This window comes from Rhipicephalus sanguineus, chromosome 4, assembly GCF_013339695.2.
Source record: "Rhipicephalus sanguineus isolate Rsan-2018 chromosome 4, BIME_Rsan_1.4, whole genome shotgun sequence".
Lineage (NCBI taxonomy): Eukaryota > Metazoa > Arthropoda > Arachnida > Ixodida > Ixodidae > Rhipicephalus > Rhipicephalus sanguineus.
This window is the reverse complement of record NC_051179.1, coordinates 139273807-139296124: the sequence shown is the minus strand read 5'-3', so window position 1 is coordinate 139296124 and position 22318 is coordinate 139273807. Positions and strand designations below refer to the sequence as shown.

Sequence of the window (22318 nt, the reverse complement as noted above, 5' to 3'; positions counted from 1 at the left end):
AGGCACAGACAACATTATTATACAAGACGCAGAGCTAGGCACAATGATATCACTGTCGTTAAGATAAGAGAATCTTATTGCCAAAGTTATTACTTAGTGGCTGGTTACGCAAACGACCCGACAAGCATTTTCGTCGTTTCAATTTCTGAAATGACGGGCACGGACCCGCAACAGCAAAAATTATAGTAACAGCAACGAGAACGCTATGGATAAGTTAGTGCGAGCGCAACACGTGAATAAATTTCATCTTCATTATCACTACATATAATTTTCCCGTTTACGTCTTACCGATATGTATAAATCATTAGCCACACGTCTTCGTCGGAGAAGCTCGAGCTCTCCTAGAATATAGCGGTCCCTTCAAAATGGCGGAGGTGCGGAATAATAATAAAATAGTAGCTTTTCAAGCGAACTTTGTATCGACTGACCTGTGTAGCTGGTAGTGTTCTAAAAAAACCCCGCCACTCACAGCTGGCGCGTGCACACCAAACAAATGATAAAAAAAAAACAAATTTTCATTCCGGGGCAACAGAGACATAAACAGAGACATAAGACACAGACACACCAGCCAATCATAGGTCGCCAGGATATACAATCTGAATTCAGGCATGTGCATCAGTCTTTCGAACCTACAAAACCAGTCCGGTTCCACTTGCAGTTTATACAGCTGTCTTATTCGACTAACAGATTCGCGGAATAACTCGTTATTGGTCTTGCGTCTATATCGACCTGACGTACAGCCATTCTAGACAACCAAATTCTTGAATCCTTAGAAGCATTATTATATTAAAGACAGGTCTTTTTCATTGTCAATCAGTAGAAATCTGATGCCATAACTGTCTATTCGCAAGTCTTTTAAATGCGAAGCATTTCTTAGCGAACCTCAGACACTTCGGCCGGTTCCATCTATCTATCTATCTATCTATCTATCTATCTATCTATCTATCTATCTATCTATCTATCTATCTATCTATCTATCTATCTATCTATCTATCTATCTATCTATCTATCTATCTATCTATCTATCTATTTATCTATCTATCTATCTATCTATCTATCTATCTATCTATCTATCTATCTATCTATCTATCTATCTATGTAGCCGCCTACGTCTGGGCGGTCTCTTGGTCATCTCCATAACTTGTATACCAAAATTGGCATAGCAGGGGATCAGTGTATGACGAATAAGATTAACTGGTCATGACATGAATAACGCAAACTACCTGTCGCGTACGTCATGAAACCCTTTCTCTCAGTCACGTGTTGCACATACCCGTAAACCAGAGTTAGTGTTATGCGGGCATGTGCCACAGGTGATGCAGAGTCTCAACCAACACAGCAAGAAAAGTAATAATAATAATAATAATAATAATAATAATAATAATAATAATAATAACAATAATATTAATAATTGGGGTTTTATGTCCGAAAACCACGATATGATATGAGAGACACGGTAGCAAAGGGCTCCGGAAATTTTCACTATCGTGTATTCTTTAACGTGTACTGAGATTGCACAGAACACGGGCACCGAGCATTTTGCCTCCATCGAAATGCGACCGCCGCGGCCGCGATCGAACCCGCGACCTTCGGGTCAGAGCCGAGCATCTTAACCGCTACACCACTTCTGCGGGTACAAGAAAAGTGGGGAAACTGAAGACAGAACATTCCTGGAAGAGGCTCAACTACCGTCCACTCGTCCACGTGGTCCGCATTGTGGACCACGTAGATTACGCAATAACCGGCGTGAATGATTCCTACAATATATCTGCTGAGAGAGCCAGGCCTCTCATCATTACCGGTGACTTCAACATCAAGACCCAACAACGCTTGGTCCTTATAGTGCGTGAAAGACGGATTGGATGTGGAGAGGGCATCAAAAGACCTCGTTGCCACGTCTACGACAGGAGACATCATAGATCATTTCATCGTAAGAGGTATCCCGGATTTCCACCAGCTGCACTATACCTCGCACTTCACTACACTTAGACTTCTCATAGCCGCGATCACGAACGGATCCGATTAGCAAGTCCGGTCCAGCTGCTGGTGCTCACTGCTCACGGTGATGATGACCTTGTTCAAGACGTGTCAAGAACCCCCTCTACACATACACACGGGTTCGTGAAACGTGTGTGCGCTCTCCGTCATAACGGACAAGTATAAGCATAGCAACTGTAACTGTGACTGTAAGGTACGTGCAGTGCGCCTGCACGTGTCACTCGGCTGTGTATATAATTAGAGAATCTTTCTTGAATGAATCTTAGTTGCCAGTAACGCCTGTGCTGTGCATCTATGTTCCTTCTTTGTCCTGCTCGGATTCGCGCTATCTAGTACTGAAGAATAGAAGCACTACATATCAGCTTACCGCGTCCGGTGTTGGTAACACCCATGTAGCTGTTACCATCGTTACGCAACGATAAATAACTGGTTATATAATAGATATTCGACTCTTCAATATATGAGCGTGCGTATACCACTTCCATATTTCTCTAGCGTCAACCCGTAACGTTTCGCTCAATGTGAAAATTTACGCCACAGTCACCACAACGCGCATGCTTCGCATAACATCGATTCCCACGGTACGTGGGATCAGCCCAATTTTTTTTCAAAGTACGTTGAACAATGTCCCAAAAGAAATACCCTGCCCAACAATCTAGAAATACTTGTTCATCTGCTTCAGGTTTTCTGCAAATGAAGCAATGGTTACCCCAAGGTACGAAAATTCCCTTTTCTGTTTAATGTATCTTTACTTCGGGTGTTAGTGGGTAATTTGAAGCAGAAACTTCTCACACCTCTTCTAACAGTGATTTGTTTCCCTTTGAGAACGTCTTGCCCTGTGTCAGCATTGTACTGGGTTCTATACAGTGGAATGGGAAGGAACACGTCACAAAAGTCTATATAGTTTGTTGCGGGACACATCATAGGGATGTTCAAGCAAGAAAGGAGCGTGGAATACACGACACAATACGTAGGCTTCTCCCATGTATCCCATAACGTTACCTGACATGTGGCAGAAATCTACCCAAGATAACACGGCGCACAGTTTGTAAAAATGAGTCCGTAACATTGCGGAAAAACATAAAGCGATTAACTAGCTGTCTCAGGTAGAGATGAGATAACCCTAGTCCTCCCTGACGAACACGCGTGAAAAGGCTTGTTCGCTTAATCTTTCCGACGTCTAAACCCATAGTAAAACAGCAAAGACGCGATGTAGGTTATGAATGTTTGCTCGTGAGGAATGTATTAATTGCATCACGTACCCCAGTGTACTTAAAAGGAACAAGTTGCAAAACGTCTTACGCCCCAATAAAACCCGAGACCATTAAAACACGAGACCGATACCATTAAAACGGCCCGAATCATTACGCACATTGACAACGTCTCCACGCCAGTACGATTGACTGTCTCTACAGCGCTGCTAAGGCACTCCCAAATACTGTAGTGGCGTGGTGACCCAAGGCATTTTGTAAAAATTTCGGCGTTGATAGCCCACAGTCTTGAGAGAAACCCAAGCATTTCCCAAGTTATTTGAGCTTCAGCTTACTCTGCAAAATTGTTTCGCGATTTCACCAACTCTCGGCATGCTCTCCTGGCCTGCCCAAAACACAGCTTTGCCATCAGCGTATGCAAAGAGGCGTACTTCTGCTGCGTGAAAGCGGAAGCCTCGAATGCTGGTGCTAGCGATTACACTGAGAGGAAATGGCTCGATTGTGAGGCAACGTTTAGGAGTAGCAGTAGTATCCTTTACTGCATGGCTCATACCCACTCTGGGGGATTGGCCAAGAAGACATCTTATAAAAAATGTTTTTTCAAAAGTATTTTGCGTATTGAATGCTGATGCCAATGAAAAGAATAAATAAATAAGTAATAGTAATAAATATACAAAAAAAGACGTCCGCATCAATGAAAGATTGCAATAATAGTTTTTCAAACATTCAGATCAGACACTTTAATCATTGTCCCGAATAGGAATTAGAATAAAAATAAGAAGCATAATAATAATAAAAATAATAATACAACTTTTTTTCTATTATAATGATACTTATCCAAGCGGGAATTTAAAGTCGTATTCATTTTGTTTCGTGAAGGTATCTACACACGGCATCAAACGCATTCCTGTGGCTGAATTGCAGAGTTGAAGCACCGAAGGTAAGCACATTGTCAATTGTGAAGCTCAGCCCCAGGTTAGCGAATGGGGTATCAAGAAGTCTTTTTCTGAGTAATCTGTATCTGCGACATGATAAGAAGTAGTGCTCTATTGATTCCATTTCTAAACAAAAGTGACATAGGGGCGATATCGCCAGACCAGCCCTGTGTGAATATAGATTTAACGGGGGCACACGACATCGTAGTCTAGTTACTAATACTTCCAATTGTCTAGTATGACGCCATTCGATCTTCCACGGAAATTTTAAATGCCTGAAGACTCTTCTTTATTGTCCCGAGTATGAACCCCACAGCCCAAACCCCAGCGATGATGATGAGTCTGTACATATGAGAAGATGAAGGGGATAAATAATGCTTACACTTATCTCCCCCGCACGCGAGCGGCTGGGCTGGCCGTGATTAAGGCGGGAAAGGTACTACTCCGAACGAATGGTTTGAGATGCAATACGTGAACTATCTCAGAAGCACGGTAACGACGGTTCGAAGAAACCTCGATGGGGGTGACAAGATAGTTCACTGGGGATGTTTGTTCATGAACAACGTAAGGTCCAAGGAAGTGTGATTGAAACTTCTCACACAATCCAGGAGCACGAACAGGCGTCCAAAGTAATACTCCATCTCCAGGATGCAAGGATACGTCGCGATGAAAGCTGTCATAACGCTGCTTACGGTCTTGGTGACTGGCATCTGTGTTGAGGTTAGCACGTTGTCGGCATTCATCAAGCCTACAGACGAAGTGACCGATGTTGTAGAGGCTTTCTTTGTTACATTGAAGAAAGAGGCGTCGATGAGCGAATGTCTGCGTACGATTGTAGACTAGGTGGAAAGGTGAATATCCGGTAGTTCGTTGAAGAGCCGTGTTGTGCACAAACTTCACGAACGGTATGATTGTATCCCAGTTATCGTGGTGTTGTCCGATGTACATTGATATCTACTATCTACTATCGATGTACATTAATTACTACACGCTGCATGCGATCTTGTGGATAGCACTTAATCCAATCAACCAATGCGGGAGTAATACCAAGCGATGAAAGTTTATTTAACAGAAAACAGGGGAAACGGAATCAAATGCTTCTTTAAAGTCTAGGACTATACAGTCATTCTGTACACCAAGGTCAAATGAATGAAAAAGGTCACGACTGAATTCTAGGACCTGTGTCGCACAACCAAGGCCAGACCTAAAGCCATCTGTACGGAGTGCTTGGGGCGGATATTTTTGTCGATCTGGACATTTCAATACCCTACTCGTACACCATGGTACACCATGGTGGTACACCAACTTCCCATGCACAGAACTTATCCCCCGGTCATCATCATCAATATTTATTTCGAGCCTATACAAAAAGCATCGCTTTCGCTGACATTTTCAGCAGTGCACTGAAGCTCGCAGGACGTGACCCCTCTTAATAGTGGGTGACTTCAACGCCCATAGTAGACTTCGCGGCTATCGTAAGGAAGAGATGCGGGGAAGGAAAGTTGCTGTGCTAACTTCCACGCTGGGCATTACTATTCATACCGACCCTGGGCAACCGACTCTTGTAGGTAACTCTATCAGCCGGGACACCTGCCCCGATCTAACCTTCACGAAAAACATCAGGCACACTGACTGGTTCTAACCAAGGAAACCCTCGGTAGCGACCACTGCATTCTCAGCACCACACACTACACACTACCCCTACAACGCCCCATCGCACAAGCTCACCTACTCAACTTGGACGGCTTCCGAATGTCTGTATCTGCCTCTCCCATCCTACAGATTGGTTATTCCCAATGGGCCCAATCTATAGATGTCAGACTTTCAAGTTTCGAAGGCGCGTGGCGCCATCTGTCAGGGCAGTATTGGGTAGTACAAAGATCGACTCCCTCGCATAGTCTGCTGTGGAACCAGGTCCAACTAGCTAGTGCGACACAATTGAGCTTAATATTGCGTGTGTTTGCGCGTTTGCCATTCAGAAAGAGAGCTGTGCATTTTTCTCCGCTAGTCGGACGCGCCACCGAACTGCCATGAAGTGCTTGCTGGACCACTCGCCAGAACGACGGCAAAAACAACAGCAGGCGAGACAGCTACGCACGCTACGAAGGAACGCCGCAATCGGCGCTACTGTTGCTTTCCGAATTGGCACGAATAATGGGGTTTAGTTTTACCGATTTACATAGCTATCATAGGAAGAAGAAAGGTGAGAGCGCTGCATACGGGCCGTTGCGATCGTGTTGGACTACCCGCGTTCCCCTCAGCCGGTCGCATGAGAAAGCGTCATGATGTGGCTCTGCTATTGTTTTGCGTAGCCCTGACGGAGAACCGTGGTAACCTTGATTATGAAGCTCAGCAGAGGCTCTGACCTCGGTGCGTGCCATGTAATACGGAGTGAGCAGCTAGAGGTACACTGAAGACGCGTGCTACGCACGCTGCGACATCCTATAATCTGAGTTGGTTGTCACCACACAGCATCGCGCATGTACGTTTTGAATGCTCTTAGTTCCGGTTCTAAGTAGCTAACGCGTGCGTCATACAATTAAATCGCAAAATGTTGGTCGTGACCAGGTTCAGGTTTCTTTTGCCCGTTGCCTCCGCGATTGCCGTAGCTATCCCGGAGGCTACGGTTTTGCATTTGGCTCTATCCCGCTAAAGTGGACACGCACCCCAGGTAGCATATATGGTCTAGAAAACGTTTTTTTAGGGATAAAACGGATCAAACGGATTCTAAACCAATTTCGACGTTATAAAAACGTTACAGAAAATCTGTATTATATCCGTTTTTGATAACGTCTAGAAAACGTATTTTTAAGACCATTTTGGTCTGGAACGTATATTTAAAGACGTTTGTTTGCTTCTAAACCAATTTCGACGTTTTAAAAACGTCGCAGAAAATCCGTATTACATCCGTTTTTGATAACGTCTAGAAAGCTCATTTTTAAAGACCATTTTGGCTTGGAACGCATATTTCAAGACGTTTGTTCGATCCTAAACCAATTTCGACGTTTTAAAAACGTCTTGTTCGTCACGTCTAGAAGACGCACTTTATAAGACGTTTTGTCGCCCAGCAGCGTACCGCGCGCCACTTGGCCCATGCATGCATGGGCATGCATGAACCACCGCGAATTGAAATTTGAACTCGAGCCTGCGCACACCATCTCTCATTGCGATAAAGAAAGTAACGCGCAAAGGGATAAAGGCGTATGGTGTCTACATTGCATCAGCAACAATGAAGACTTCAAAATTCGTTAACCAGTAAACTTTACATAATTTACTGTAATTTACTCGCAGCGATAACCGTCTAACTTCCACACGAAGGCCTTAGCGCTGACTGTACCCATCCGCGCAGCCATTGCTTATGCAATGTCAGTTAAGCTCGCCGATTTCGCATGGGCGGTCGAGCTCTCCGGTCATGCACTCTTTTGCTATATTTCGTGCTTGTGTCGTGGTTCGTGGAGGCTATAAACGCCGCTGTGAAGAAACTATACTTCGCTGCGTGTTAAACTTGTGGACCCGAATGCAAGTATGTCTCTGTGGAGCGACTGTTACGCTGACTGACGGTTATAGTCCCGTAAGATTCTCTGCGGAAACATTCACTCATCAGCTTGGGCGCGGGACGCTCTCGCAACTTCCTTTCTTCTATACTCGAGGCACGGGCGTGGTTACTTTGATGTGCGATTAGTTTTCTGTGTATTTGCGGATACTGTAAACCACGGGCTCCTGTTATTTTTGAAGGTAAGTTCATTTTTATTGCATTTGCGCTCACTATTTCAGAACTATGGCAAATGAAAAAGCGGGTTCCATTGCATCACGCGTGCTACATGTGCGACATGTTTCAGCAGTACGTTACTGCGGAATTTATTCAACATACATGATTAAACTGTCTAAACGTAAATGCACGTCATGGTTTCCGTTCATGCTAGAACGAACAAGAGCGAAAACCATATTTATATTTGCTAACCTGATTTCAGTAAAATGACTGTCTTTTCTTGGCCGCTTGATGAGACAGTTTCAAGATACACATTAGCTTAAGCTACGTGTGCCGCGTAAGAAGCAGGTTTAGAATAGGGTACGCAAAGATAGCGTTCGTTGGGCGCATATGCTATTTCCGCCACTTAAGTACGCAAGATGATGGCGTACGACGCATGCGGAGTAGCCAGTTTTAGAATGGGATACGCAGATAGCGTTTGTTGCGTATTGGCGATGAACAAACGCAAAGCTTCGCGCACCCAATTTTAAAACTGCATTGTTGGAAGTTACGGCATGTGTCATCTGTTTTATTGTGACACTGAAGTTTGTGGATGAGAGAATCTTTGCAGCGACAGCGTACTGGTTCATGGTTTCTTCCACAGTACTAGCTGCATATAACGAGAGGATGGGCACGCTTTTCTGTTAGTTGCGAATTTCTGAGGGCATGAGAGTCAAAGACGCGTTTCACGGGGAGGAGTTCGGGATTTTTTCTCAGTGCTGCCTTGACTATCTCGATGCGCTTCCGAACTTGTGATTTACGTTTCCCCTACTCTGTTAACCTCCTCCTTTCTCGGTAAAGCTTGCAGCTCTTAGCAGAACCAAGAAGTTCTCTTGCGCGTCTCTTGTGCCTGGTTGAATATAGCAGGCTCGCTCTCTGTCGAAGTACGGTGTTATCGAGTTTTCATCTTTTCACAGAAGTCCTATTTTAGGTATAATAGCAAATAATGAAATGATCCTTTCTCCTATTTATTGCAAATGGTCCTTGCTCTAGATGTTTAGAAACAAAGGCTGCACCAACTAAATTATTACTTTCTTCTTTTTGATGGGTTGACTGACAGGTTTTAGTATAAAAAAGATGGATGTCAAGAGATTGACATTTTTCTCCTTTCCTTGGAAACATTCAAAAACAAAAGGTCACAGTTTGTAAAGAAGTTAACTTTTCGAGCGTCTTTGTTTGTCGGCATCTTCAAGAAACCGCACTAGGGCTATTGTGCTAAAATATATTTGACGTGGAACGCTGCCCCATGCTGCTAATGGCGCAACAACTTTCGTGTGTATGCTATTTGTAGTGTTCTTTGCAGACTTACGGATGTGCCTAGTGATTTCCATCAAGTACCTGTCATGAAGCAATGTGTTCAGACTGACTTGCCACACATTGTGATATTTTGGCACTGAGCAATGTGATGTACCAAGTGGAATACCCTGATCTGCCTCTGGCAATCCTGAGTTTACAGCTGTGTGCTTATTGAGCAAAAAATTGGGAAGAGTCCCAATTTCTTTAGCTGATGTGTCTTATTATATTAATTTGTTCTTTTAGCTTGACATTTTGTTCATACATTTTGTTTTCGCGCTGCAGTTGGTTTAGTTGTACTTTTTGTTATGTGTCGCTGTAATTTACAGTGTTCATATTTTCTGCTAGCCATGGCACATTTAAGCTTAACTGTGTGCTCTCTAGGGATGTCAGACCATAATTTCTGTGATAAGTTTCGTACGCTACATTTCGAAGCCTGAAACTGTTACTTCTTTAGTGGGCGCCGTTTGAAACACGGATGCTGCGTCCACAAAAATTTTTAGCTAAAGTATAAAATTGCGCCTTTTGTTCCCAACGTCTAGTCTTACTTCTGTAATGATGCCAGAGTTTTTTGGCAACATTTTTTCAGTGAGAAATGTTCCAACAGAGGCATGTTGTAAGAACGTTCCTAAAAGTTTCATTTTTTGAGCAATACACTTCAGCAGCAGTGATTTTGCAAGCAATTTACGTTCTTTTTTCATTAAGCATTCTTGGCTGTGTGGGCCTAATAATATTTTGCAGTTTTGTTTTGTTAATAATGATTTCAACACATTGGAGTCGATTTCCACTGACTGTGGTCTTAAGTAGCGCTACTGAACGATTGTTTTGAAACGAAGGGAGACACACACCAGGTGCTTGATGCATGACTCCTTTCCTTCTTAGAATGCTGTGTTGGAGCAAGATGGCGAGTTGGGCCTGTTGGTTTACGTTCATGCTTGGAAAATTAGGTTGAAGCACACTGAAAAAAAAACGTGGACAGTAGAAGTGGACAGGAGTAAGCGCTGTCCTGTCCACTTCTACTGTCCACGTCTTTTTGTTGTGTTGCTGTGTTGGCTGTGGCTCGGTGTAGCGTCTTCTAACTCATTCACCTATCGGATTGGTAGGGCAGATTCATCAATGTGTGATAACTGCAACTGTGTACAGACTATCGACCATATTTTTGTGCCGCTGTATGCTATTTCAAACACATCGCCGGACTCTCCAGTGTGCCTTCAGGAGACTTTACGGTCGGCTTTTTCCCGAAGGAAAGATCTTGGGAGTCTGTCTTCATAGCACATCAGCCCAGAAAACCACACGAGCCCTCCTGCAGTACTTCAAGGCAACAAAATTGAGTGACCACCTGTGATACACTCCTCTGTGTGTGTGTTGTGAAATGTGTCTCTTTCTCTCTATTTTTACTCCCTCATTCTCCTCCCATGAGTAGGGTAGCAAACTGGACGCTAGTTAACCTCCCTGCCTATCCTCTGTTCCTTCTCTCTCTCTCCTTCTTACAAGAAAAAAGTTCAGCGGAAGGTGAAGCGTTGAGGAAACGTTTCATCATGAATGCTTGTCTTCATCAGTGCCCTGACGGCAGGGGCGTAGCCAAGGGGGGGAGGAGCTCAACCCCCCCGAAAATTTTTAATTTCGCTCGCGTTTATATGCACCCACACATACAAACGCACGCACGAACATAAGTATGGTTGAACCCCCCCCCCCCCCGAAAAAAATTTCTGGCTACGCCCCTGCCTGACGGAAACTACTCCCCTTGTGGAGTCGTAGGCTTCAGCGACATTCCCTTTTCGACAATTTCTCTTCACTTCATCCTCGCGTTTGATTAAGTAAAGCTAATGAGACGACGCGCACATATTTCAGAATGGCTGTGCCAGATCCCAAATTTTGTCATATTGCACTGTTAGTTGTCTGACAACAATTTTGCGAATGATTAATCGTGCAACAAAAAGTGTTCTTGAAGGTTGGATACTATATAGCTGCATTTTAATTACCGCGACATTTTGTGATATTTTGCCGCTCCTGAATAATGTTATAGAGTCGCATGCTATATCTCATTTCGTGGTTTTTTACGTTTCTATGCTGTACAGGAATCGTACCTGTTTTACATAATAAATTATGACATGACCACTTTTGTCTGTGAATCTACATAGCTCTGACTCTGTAATAGTAATTAATAAGGTAACTGTAATTACAGAATAAGGTAACTGTAATTACTATAACAGAGAGGGCTTCCTAAAAACGTGCACTATTATAATTGCGTGCGCAAAAACAAAGCAGCTAAAAGAAAAGAGATCGTGCATGACATCTTAAAAACTTTTAGAAAACGTCTTTTCAAAGACGATGCAATGGGATATTTTTATTTTAAAAATGGGATTTTTCGCGACGATTTTTAAACGTTTTCTAGATTGTCTTAAAAACGTTTAGAAAACGTCTTTTCAAAGACGATAAAATGGGATGTTTTTATGTGTTTTAAAAATGGGATCTTTTGCGACGTTTTTAAAACGTTTTTGAAACGTTTCCTAGATCGTCTTAAAAACGTTTTTAGATCGTCTGAAAAACGTTTTCTAGATGGTCTTAAAAACTGATTCTAGCCGGACATTAGATGAGATATAAAACGTTTTCTAGACCTTTAGCTTCTATTCTGGGACGTTTTCTAAACGTTTTTATCGTCTCGGATAAACGTTTATAAAACGTCAATTATCTGTTTTGTGCTACCTGGGACGTGTCCCCATTTGCAGTAAATACAAAGAGAATACAACCACCAAGAGACCATTTGAGGATGCGTAATAAACAGAGTGTAATGCACAGTAAGCGAGATATGAAGAGAGAATGTAACTGAAAAGGCGAAATTCGCCGGAGCCAAACCGCGCATCGACATCAACGAAAGAGACGAAGAGGTCGGCGGGGGGGCGACAGCCCCGAGATTGCGCGCCGGCGGGTTTCTCGCCGGCCGTCCCAATCGCACGGAAAAAGTGCTGTTTCAGAGGTGGGCGTGCCCCGCTCCTCGTCCCCACCGCGTCTACGCATCGGCTGCTCCTGGCCTGCGGCACGACGTCATCGGCTCGGCAGAGCTTCGTCACCTGCGTGCAGTGCGTGTGGGGCACACGAAACAATTGATCACCTGTTGTGTGTGTGTCCAGCGTTTCAAGCACAACGAGCTGCCTTGCTCGCCGCACTCCGTCGCCAGGGTATTCCCGCGGCTACACAGAGGGACCTCCTCTTCCCTGCAAAGCACCACACCCAGGTTTTCAAGGCGGTTCTTCGCTTCCTTGAGGACACTGGACTGGCCAACCGGCTATAGTAGCCGCCCGCCGCGTCCTCGGTCATGGACAGCATTCCTCCTCTCCTTCTCCCTCTTCTCATCTTTATCTCCCTTTCCCCCTTTCCCCTACAGGCGCTGGGCCGTGCTCCCAATTAGGGTTGCAGAAGTTGCGCCTTTTCCTTTCCTCAACCTCTCCTCCTCCTCCTCCTTGCTACTGAGGGTCGGAAAGGCTGCAGCTGGCGTGAGGCGAGGCAAAACTGGTTTTGCGCTTTTATATAACCTCTCACTGATTTGGAAGTGTCAGGTCAATGTGTACGAGAGGCAAAGTACATGCTGGGGTCTATTATTTCTCAAGCGCGCTTTTTTTTTTGCTGTAGATATGCGCCTCCTATATTAGAGCACTTAGAAGTGTGATGTCTCCGCAAGAGATCCGCATGAGCTGGAAACGCACTACGAAGATTGCGGGCTGCATTGTATGGGGGTGCTGGTGAAGGAGATAAAAAAGTGAACGCTTATTGGGCTGGGCGCGAAGACGCTCGGTGCTCGCGCTCGCCCTGCCGCTGATGGCAGATTTGTCGCAGCCGGGCCTTCGTAAAGTAAGGCTAAATTTAAGGCCGGTGACGAAATCAGCCTTTTTCGCAGTATAGCAAAAAGCAGGTATCGGTGCTTGCTGGATTTGCGCATTTCGCTTTCGGTGTAACATTCTTTACCTCAAGATATAGCGAAATGAAAGCACATGTAAAGGTGCGCTCAACGCCTGCGACGCAACCGCGCAACGTAACCGCGCGAACGCCGCAGCATGAGTGCGTCACAAAGAAATAAGTTCGAGCGCACGCTGGAGGGCTAACCGAGCCGACCAAACTCGGCACTCGGCATCAGCACTTGGCATGCTTTCTCCTCGCGATATGGCCGGCTCCGCCGGGTCTGGTGCGACAGGTGTGCTCGCGTAGCGCACTATGCTTCGCTCTCGCCCGCGAGGCTTCCGCAGTTTCCCTTTCCAACTACCTGTCGCACCGTAGAAGCAAGATACAGGGATGAGGGTGGAGGCGGTCCCCATACGTCTAGACTGAATGTCGCCGGTGCTGTGACAGCTTCGGACAGGGTACAGGAGCATTTCATTCATTTATGGTCGCCCATTACCATTGGTAGTTTTACGGTGTTTAGGAGATACATTGGGCGCTATAAAAACGAACATCGAATTCTCTAGCTTTTTCTGACAGAATGCGAGACGCGTTCAGTTTGATGTACCTGATATGAAACACTGCGCGTTACATATCAGTCAGAATTTGCGCTTTTTAACACGAAAGTGTTTTATGCCGGGGTCCACCAAGACTTCAGTCACGTATTTCCGTCACGGAAATGACGTCGAAAAAATATACACAATCAGGTGGCAAAGAAAAAAAGCTACCGTCAACGGGCATCGAACCCACGACCGCTTGGTCCGCAACAGCAGATGCCGGGCACGCTACCCACTGCGCCACGGTCTTTTTTTTTCTTTATTGCCTCACAAAGTATTTTCATACACTAATCGTAAACAAGGGAACAGTACAGTGACACACCACCAGCTGTTAGCTGACTACATGTTAAAACTTTGGCATGTGTAACAACAACTCCACTCTGGGAACCCACTCCAGTACATCCATCTGCACTTTCTGCATTTCGACAAAACGAGAGACACATTCGCGAAAGTAATCGCGAACAGGTCTGACTTCCACATCGGCATTGTGAAAGGCCGTTCGGGTTTGCCATATACTATGCAGGCCCAGGAGCATAATAAGGTCGTAAGGTACGCCATCTTCATTTTCAACCGAGAGAAAACGGATTCCATGTGAATTTAACGGTAACTTCTTTTTTAGAGTTCTTTGTAATATGTCCCAAAAAAACACCCCACTCCAGCAGTCTAGGAAAACGTGTTCAATTGTCTCTGGTTTTTTGCATAGAAAACAATCTGGGCCCCATAGTACAAATAAGCCTTTATCTTCCAACCATGTTTTAACTGGTAAAGTGCCGGTGTGCAATTTAAAGAAAAATGTTTTAACTCCTGGCGCTACGAGCATTCTTTTCACGCGTTTAAGTACATCTTGGCCTGGGCCTGCAGAATATAGCTCACGGTACAACGGTACAGGCAATAAAATATCCACAAGGTCTTTATACAATTTTCTACGTGACACCTCAGTCAAGTATTCAAATGAAAAACGCGCTGACAAGAAATGGAATGATGAAACAACTTCTTTAAGATAGCCCCTTATGGGTCCTTGCACACTTTGTGACGAAACTATGAAACCTGGTAAGACTCTACACAGCCTCAGTTGTATGACTGTCCTCAGAAAAGGGTCATCTGTATCACGAAGGAAAAGAAAACGATTGACGAGTTGACGTATGTACATATGCGTTAAACCAAGCCCCCCATCTCGTACTTTCCTGAAAAGATTCGTGCGACTTGATTTTTCCCACACAGAGCTCCAAATGAAGACCGCAAATACTCTGTGTATTTTTTGAACGTTTATTCTACTGCAATGTAACACTTGCATTACGTACCATAGCTTGCTTACTAGAAACAAGTTGCACGTTGTGGCCCGCGCGAATATTGACATACCCCAACCCTTCCATTTGTCTGTCTTATCTCGTAACACCTCTGTTTCTTTTTTCCAATATGACTCGCTGTCACTGTAGTTCTCCAGCGGCACTCCTAAATACTTTGCTGGCATTTCTTGCCACTGAATGTTCATAAAATACCTTGGTGTGACGTCCCATTCCCCATGCCAGAAACCAAGACATTTATCCCAATTTACGGCGCTACCGCTTACTTGGCAAAAACTTTTGACGGCATTGACGGCATGCATTATACTGTCATAACTGGTACAGAAAACTGCGATGTCATCTGCGTAAGCAAGAAGGCTAACTTCAGCCTTATGTAAATTAAATCCGCGTATCGAGGTGTTCTTAATTACGCTTAAACAGAATGGCTCAATAAAAATGGCGAATAGTAGGGGCGATAGTGGGCATCCCTGTCTTACTGATCGAAGCACCGGTATACGCTCACCCACTGATTTATTTATAACCAGTCGTGTTGTGCATCCTGTGTAAGCCATTCGCACTCCGTCGCATATCAAACTACCAACGTTCACATACTCAAGTATTGAAAGAAGCAGGTCATGTGGCACACGGTCAAATGCTTTCTCAAGGTCAATTTGCAACATGGCAACATTGAGATTCATCGCGTCACAGCACTCAAGAATTGATCGTGCTTTGTGTATGTTAGTCATTATTTTCCTTCCCTTTATCCCGCAAGTTTGGTGGGGGCCAACCAGTTTTTTCATAGCTGTCTGTAATCTCTTTGCCAATACTTTCATTAATATCTTATAGTCTACATTAGTTAAGCTAATTGGTCTATATGCCGTGACACTTCGTAATTTCATCGGATCTTCTGTTTTTGGTATTAAAACCGTGTGAGCTGACAAAAAAGATGGCGTTAAACGTTTATTTTCAAAAGCCTCATTAAATACCTCCGCCAAAAAAGGCGCGATCACGTCTTTGAATGCCTTGTACACTGCAGCACTTAAGCCATCCGGTCCCGGAGACTTGCCATTATTTAAACTATCAATCGCCTTTCTAATTTCTTCTGTAATAGGCATTTCTAAAATTTCCTTTCTTTCATCTTCCAGTCTTGGCATCAATGAAATGTACTCACTCTTAAACCGGTCAGCTTCTACGTTACATAACGAAAATAAATCTTTGTAATATTCGAAAAAGATGCCGGCTATTGCCTCTTTGCTAGTGTATAACATTCCTTTATATTCTATTGCCCTTATTTCATTTTTCGAAGCAGTATTTCTTTTCGGCGCCCAGAGCTCGCTTTGTTGGCGTCTCGCCCGCGCTCAAGTGTTCAGCTCGAGCTCTAATCATTGCTCCCCGGTATCGCTCTTGGTCAATCAACTCAAGCTTTTGTTTAATGTTTTTTATGTCCTCTAACAAGGTACCTGCGTGCGCACATTCCTCTGCTACCAATTGCTGCAAGTTTTCACGCAGAAGCAACTCGCGCTCTTTTTCAGCATGTCTCAAAATAGTGGCTCTCTCCAGTGCTTTCATTTTAATGGTCTGCTTAAACATTTCCCACTTCTGTCCCCAACCTTCTAAGTTTCTTTTCGCAACGTCTTCTATAGCCTCTACAAAGAAGTTGTTAAACACTTCGTCTTTCAGTAAATTCACATTAAATTTCCAAAGCTCCCAACAAAAGGATTTGGTATTCCTTTTTTGTTTCCCCATGCAGAACGAAACCACACAATGGTCACTAAACGAAACAGGTGTGACTTTGTAATCGTGACACGAAGGGACTACTTCAGCTGACACGTATACTCTGTCAAGTCTAGCATGGCTCGTACGCTGAAAGTGGGTAAACATAACGCCTTTTCCACAGCAAAGACACTCGCCCACGTCTTCCAGTTGAGCCTTCGCTAAAACATCGATTAAAACAGCAGTACTAGCGTCATTGTATGGCCTCGAACTGGTTTTGTCACATCCCGAACAGACACAATTGAAATCTCCCGCCAAAATTAGCTTGCGTTCACATTCTAAATACACATCAAGTTTTTCGAAAAATTCCTTTCGCTCTTGAACTTGTGTAGGCGCGTACAGACAGATAACTCTCCAATTTTCCCTAAACAATGACAGGTCACATATAATTAAACGACCCGACTCGCAGGTAGTGACGGACTCCACTTTTGCCCCAAGGCTCTGCCGAATTAACAAGAGGCATCCCGCCGAGTTGCCCACCGCATGGCAAACACACACATCATAGTGTCTTGTGAAAGGTCGCACCATTCGCTCGGCATGGTCTTCACTTTCTACTTTAGTTTCCTGAATTGCGGCCATGTCTAGATCTTGTTCTATGACCAGGCGATACAGTTGGCTTTGTCGCCGTTTGGCAGAAAGACCGCGTACATTAAGCGTCGCAAATCGAAAAGTCGCCATCTTGATTAGAGAAAGCTGAGCGTACGGCGCTTACCTTAACAAGTTTCACTATGTACCACACACTGCTATCAGTCGACGCTGAAGGCGTCGACCCATCGTCGCCGCGAGAAAGCGACGACGAACGCAAGCGGCCGGCTCCGCGGGGCTTTTTGGCTCCAGCCACCCGCCACTGCCCTTCCTTTTCCTGGGACAGACGCTGCTGCGACGCCGCGTCCCCCTCGAGCAGCCGTCGCTTTGCTGGCGTGGTCTCCGTTGTCTCCATGTCCACACTGGCGTCGGTGGTGATCTCTTTAACTTGCAACCTTTCTGAGGTGTCCGCTTGAGTAGAAAACTGTTGCGCAGGAGTGCCCGTCTCAGTAGTTTCCTTAGTAGCTTCCTTAGTCTTTTCCTCCTTGCTTTCGCTGTCCACCGCTGCATCAGACGCTTCCGCAGATACCTCAGACGCCGCTGCCCTCTCTGCCTCCTCTTCATCCATGAGCATTTCGCTTTGGTCGGCAGTTGTTCCTCGGCCCGCTGCGCTGGCGTACGAGCGAGCACAATCCGTCTGCTCATGTCCAAATGCACGGCATCCCGCGCACCTGGGCACCCTGCAGTCTCGACGAATGTGTCCGGTGTTCCGGCAACGCAGGCACAACGGCGGTCGTCCCGGCACGACCACCAACGCCGTGCCGCTGCCGAGCCGCATCTGGTGTGGTATACGGTCAGTGGTAACACCTTCCCTCAGTAACAGCCGGACGAATCGGGTAGTAGACTCGACCCCTTCGAAATCCTCATCCCTCCACTTGTCGCTGATGACTTCTCTAACTTCACCGTACTCCCGGAGGGCGCGCCGTATTGTCTCTGCGTTGACGTCAAAGGCTACCCAGTGTAGCTTGAGGCGAACCTCTTGCCTCGCTCACTGGATCCACGACGAGGCAAGGCCGGTCTTTCACAGAGAGTAGGCCAGCTTCCAGAAGCGTCTTCTTGGCCTCATCTGTCTTCATATTGAGAAGCCAGACATGCGACATCTGGTACGCTCCTATACCGCTCACCTGTTGAATGATGCCGAGGTCCTTGAGCGGCTTTCGGAAGTCGTTAATTCCGTACGGACGCCCTGCAATGTCGCAGTGCAGGACTAGTGTGCGTCTGAGTCCTTCACCTGATGGCAACGGTGGCAGAATTAACCGGTAGTCCTTGGGCAGCGATGTGCACGAGAAACCGCAGCCAGCGTCGGCCGCTTTCACAGCTCTTGACGAGCCAGCCATCCTGCGTCCGCACGCGTCCGTGTCCAGAAGCAGAATGGCCACTGCGCCACGGTCACAGACTCTGGAGGCTTGACGAACGCGCCTTTTATATCTACCATTCTTCCGGTCGGCTGGGTGGTGTTGACCTCTGGGAGTGGTAAGGTAAAGTAATTCGTCATTGCCGTGGCCTCCGCGACTAGCACCTGCAACGCGATACGCGTCCGTCCCATTCGGGGCGTTTTCAATAAAAGTTGAATTTTGTCAATGCCTTAACACACCGCGAGGTGGCGACCTTTGCCCAAGCGTCGAAAAGCGTCGGCCTCGCTCAGCATCACGCTAATACAAACCAAAAATAGCTCTGCGACGCCCGCCTGCCTCACCTGGCTGTAACACCGCGTTCCATGCTCACGCGCTCGCCCCGAGAAAAATCGCGCCCGGGCGCGACGCGCTTTGCGTTTCCCTCTAGCCCTCACATTTTAACATGCCGCGGGATGGCGACCAAGTTCTGCGTCCAATATGCGACGCTCTTCTGGCTATCACACCTCGTTCTCTTATTACGCTTTCACCGTTGACTACTACAGCTACCACAAGGGTTTATTTAATCATTTAACATGGACGTTAGTCGTCGGGATGGAGATGTACCACCAATCATCAATATGGGTGCATACACGTTAAACAGCGCCATTAGCTGCCAGACATCAATATACATTGTGCAAACTGTCTTACATCAATGTACAGTAAGCATTCAGTTACTTCTGTAAGAGCACGTTTTACTTTCGTGTTATTCCGATTCCTATGACGGAGGGATCAACCGTGTTTTTCATGTTGTCCTCCTTGGTGAGTACTTAGTTTTCCTTCTGAAGGACACCGTTCCGTTGCAAACCCTTTGGATGCAGTCGAGAGTGCAGAAAACGTAGATGATATTGATATTACCATTGTGCCACCAAAACATAAGCAAAATAGACACGACGAAAAAGGAGACGATGACAACTCAGGCACTTTCAGTGTGAACGACGTGTAGTAAATGTAGGTCGGCTAATCAAAGCCTGCAACAATATTCCGGCAAGCTTACTACTGCGACTCTACAACAACTCGTGGCAAGAGGGCAACGTTCCCGACGAATGGAAGACAAGCCGATTAGTACCACTTCTGAAGCAAGGCAAGTCCCCACTTGACCTTGCCTCGTATCGCCCTATTGCATTGGCCAGCTGCGTGGGGAAGATAATGGAACGAATGATATATGGCCGCCTGGAGTGGTATCTAGAACACTACAAGATCTATCCAAACTCTATGGCTGGCTTCCGACGTGACCGTTCATGCATAGACAATGTTCTTGATCTCGTTACGTACGTTCAACAGCAGAGATCACGTAAGCGACTATCTGCAGCGTTGTTTTTGGATGTGAAAGGCGCCTATGATAATGTTCTACACGAGGCTATTATCGATGCGCTTGAAGTGGTTGGCCTTGGTGGTCGAGTTCTTCGATGGATTGGTAGCTACCTGTCTGCAAGGTCATTCTTTGTGTCCACCGAAGACGGCCCCACCACACTACGCTATACCTGCCGAGGCGTTCCTCAAGGCGGAGTACTCAGTCCCATACTATTCAATCTCGCACTCATTCAACTTGTCGAATCCCTGCCAAGTACGATGAAGATCTCTATATACGCAGACGACATATGTGTCTGGACCTCAGCCGTTACACGACTTCAAATACGTGCGAGACTTCAAAAGGCTGCAACATTGACAGCGCACTACCTTAGCAAACAAGGCCTCAGAATATCCCCGGAGAAATGTGCATTGGTGGCGTTCACGCGCAAACCAATGACACCATATGCCATTTCTATTGACGGGCAGTCGATTTCTTATGCCAGAACCTACAAATTTCTCGGCATAATTATTGACAGAAACCTCAATTGGAGCCCACACGTGGCCTATTTGAAGAAGCGCCTGACGGCCATTGCCCAGCTGCTCAAGTTCCTGGGAGGGAAAAACTGGGGCATGTCAGTAGATGCAATGTTAGAATTATACAGAGCACTCTTTCTTGGGTTTCTGAGATATAGTCTGCCTGTACTAACCAACACCTGCAAGACAAATCTTCGCGTTCTACAGGCTGCACAAGCTCAGGCACTCAGAGTTTGCCTAGGTCTGCCCAAATGTGCGCCAACAGAGGCGACTATTGCCATCGCCAAGGATATACCAATACAAACGCACATTGCGTTAGAAGCCTTGAGAGCCCACATAAGGCATTTTGCTCGAGCTCCTAACCACCACCTGGCAACACTGCCCTCAGAAAGACCGCTAGCATCATACTGCGCGACAATCTGGAGCTACTCCGCCAACCTACCGTCAGGCTTCAGCCCCGCATCCAAACCATCGATTCCACCTTGGTGTTTAATTCGTCCTGCAGTGCATCTCAGTGTACCAGGAATCAAGAAAAAATCTGATTTGTCATCGCCTGTCCTGAAACAGCTATCTCTGATTCTACTGCACGAGAAATACACCGACCACATACATGTTTACACCGACGGCTCAACGACCATCCGTGATTCGTCCGGGGCAGTAGTTGTCCCAGCGAAAGGTGTAACTGTTAGCTTTAAGACCGACCACCCAACAACATCAACGGCTGCTGAACTGACAGCTCTTCGCGCTGCACTTTGTGTTATCAATCGCGAACAACCGCAGCGATGGTCAATTTTTAGTGACTCCAAAGGAGCCCTACAATCTCTCTTGTCAGCCCTGCGGCGTGGACCATATGAACAACTGGTATTCGAGATAAGACACCTCATTCATACGTCATTCGAGAAGGGACACCAAGTGACATTTCAATGGTTGCCAAGTCACTGCGGCGTGCTTGGCAACGAACATGCCGATAATGCTGCTCGGTCAGCTTTGCAAGGAGACAAGGAAGAGGCTATACCGCTTTCAAGGTCTGATGCTGCTGCCATGCTTCAAAGGATCGCAAAGAATATTTCGCACTCAACACTGAATACGTCAAGAAGCCAAAACTACCGGCAACACCACCTAAACGAGTTTCGGCGACTTCAAATACCATCTGGACTCCGCCGAAGAGAGACCACTCTGCTATGCCGCTTATGGCTAAGAGTGGCTTTCACGAAGTCATATTCGTTTCGAATAGGGATGGCCGACAACGCTCTTTGCGACGCCTGCGGCACCGAGGAGACCTTGCAACATATCTTCTGCGACTGTCCTCGCTACGCTGCGCAGAGACGATCCCTGGTATTCGCTCTCGCTCATCTTCACAACAGACCGTTGACACTAGACACGATTCTCCAATGTCATCCCGAGAAGACATCGAGAGTTCAAGCAACCAAGGCATTGCTCAAATTCCTAAGGACAACAGACTTACACGAGCGGCTGTAGACTTTTTAATGATGCCGCATACCGCACAAGACTGCCGCTCTGCGCTGTGACGTTATGTGTGTGCGTGTGTGTTCCCCTCTCTTTCTCTCTTTCTTTACTCTTCTTTCGATCTCCCCCATCCCTTCCCCCTGTACAGGGTAGCATACCGGTTATGCCAAACTGGTTAACATCCCTGTCTTTCCTCTCTCCCGTTTTCTTCTTCTTCTACTTCAATGACATGACCAGGGCACTCAGTTATCTGGAGTGTTTCTTGCTAGAGCGTAACCATTCTTGGGTTGACCACTGAATATATATATATATATATA

At 45.9% G+C, this 22318-nt stretch overlaps 2 protein-coding genes and 1 pseudogene across 2 annotated transcripts in view; all 3 read right to left on the bottom strand.

Annotated features, from left to right (window-relative positions):
- Nucleotides 1-22318, bottom strand: part of LOC119390743 (uncharacterized) — a 490304-nt gene that overhangs the window by 97066 nt on the left and 370920 nt on the right. The gene's annotated exons all lie outside the window — the stretch shown is intronic.
- The window catches only part of LOC119390742 (uncharacterized), a 356206-nt gene that overhangs the window by 71578 nt on the left and 262310 nt on the right, over nucleotides 1-22318 (bottom strand). The gene's annotated exons all lie outside the window — the stretch shown is intronic.
- Nucleotides 16296-18677, bottom strand: LOC125758114 (uncharacterized; annotated as a pseudogene).